A 1746-nucleotide genomic window follows, 5' to 3' on the forward strand; every position below is an offset into this window, starting at 1 on the left:
GGAACTCTAGGAATTAGGTTCATTGGAACATAGGGAGGATTGTAAAGGAATTCACAGATCCTTAGATGAATACCTTCTAAAAAGTTTACCATCCGCACTTTCCATTGAGGATACTCCTCACGTATAAGCGTGGGAGGTTTCGACTGTGAACCAGTGCTCATAAAGGAATTGTTGGCTTGATTTTCCATTGAAAGAAGAAGAACAATATGAATATGAAGAAACTGAAAGAAACAATGAAAAACATAAAACCTGAGAAAGAAGATTTGAGATCTTGAACGAATGAAGATTAATATCATGAACAGAATAAATCGAATTAGAATTCGATTCCTGCTCTGATACCAATTGTTGGATCGATTAACTTGGTTCTTGTATTAACCCAATACTCTAAATGATCTATATGACAGACACAGTGCAGCGGAAACAAAAATAAGAATCAAATAGAGCTATGAATCAAGCACAATGAAGAACAAGCAGACAATCAATATTAAGAACACACGAGAGAGAAGCTTCAAATGTATTTCAATTGTATTGAAATTAGATGATTACAATGCTGGAAGCGGCGCTGATACAAAGGAGAAAGCTACTATATATACTATTTCTTAACCTCTTGTCTGACTTGACCTAGACGTGTGAAATGATCCAGGCCGTCCAAATAAAGCGTATTACAAAAGTAGTCACGTGATAAGCACGAGTAGCTAATAACCTAACTAAAACAGCAAAGAATTATACCACAGAAGATGTTGTTGTAGACCCTCTGTGTGTCATCCTAGAGGCTCTGCGGGATGTAACTTGAAAGTACTTGATCCTTGAGGATCATCTTCCAAAACTTCTGTGATAGACTGCAGAGGTTCTGTCGTCTTTTGACTTGTACGTTGAACTTCTGTTTATGGTCCTCTATGATCCTCTGTGGTAGGCTTCTTCTGTCGACACTTGCAGAAATTACTTTTTCAATACTTTTACATTTGAATGAAATGAGAGCTAACAACTATGAAGTCCTCTATTCCATCAGGCAGAGATAGAATTGGAGCACTGCAAAGGTGATCCTTTAATACTTGAAAAGCTTTCTGTTGTTCTGCCTCCCATTGGAACTTGACATTCTTCCGGTTAACTTGGTTAATGGTACGACTATTTTTGAAAAGTTCTGTATAAACTTACGGTAATATCCTGCCAATCCCAAAAAGCTTCGAATTTCAAATGGGGATTTTGGTACTTCCCACTTGGCAATCGCTTCAATTTTTGTTGGATATACCTGTATTCCTCTTTCTGATATCACGTGCCCCAAAAACTAAACTTTTCGCAACCAGAACTCGGATTTTGACAGCTTAGCATATAACTTTTCTTTTCTTAAGAGACTCAGGACCAAACGGAGGTGCTCTACATGTTCTTCCTCTGTCTTTGAATAAATCAAAATGTCGTCGATGAATACAATCACAAACTTATTACATACTCTATACATTAAGTACATGTAGGCTGCGGGTGCATTAGTTAATCCAAAAGGCATAACCAAAAATTTATGATGTCCGTACCTTGTTCTGTAAGCAGTCTTAGGAATGTCTTCATTTCTTACCTTTAATTGGTGATATCCAGATCGTAGATCAATTTTGGAAAAGTGGCTAGCCCCTACTAACTGATCAAACAGATCGTCTATCCTAGGTAATGGATATTTATTTTTGATCGTTAGTTTGTTGAGTTCTCGGTAATCTATACACATTCGCATAGATCCATCTTTCTTTTTGACAAATAGAA

This window comes from Cynara cardunculus, unplaced genomic scaffold (assembly GCF_001531365.2).
Source record: "Cynara cardunculus var. scolymus isolate 2C unplaced genomic scaffold, CcrdV1 Un_Scaffold_1173, whole genome shotgun sequence".
In the NCBI taxonomy this organism is placed as follows: Eukaryota; Viridiplantae; Streptophyta; class Magnoliopsida; order Asterales; family Asteraceae; genus Cynara; species Cynara cardunculus.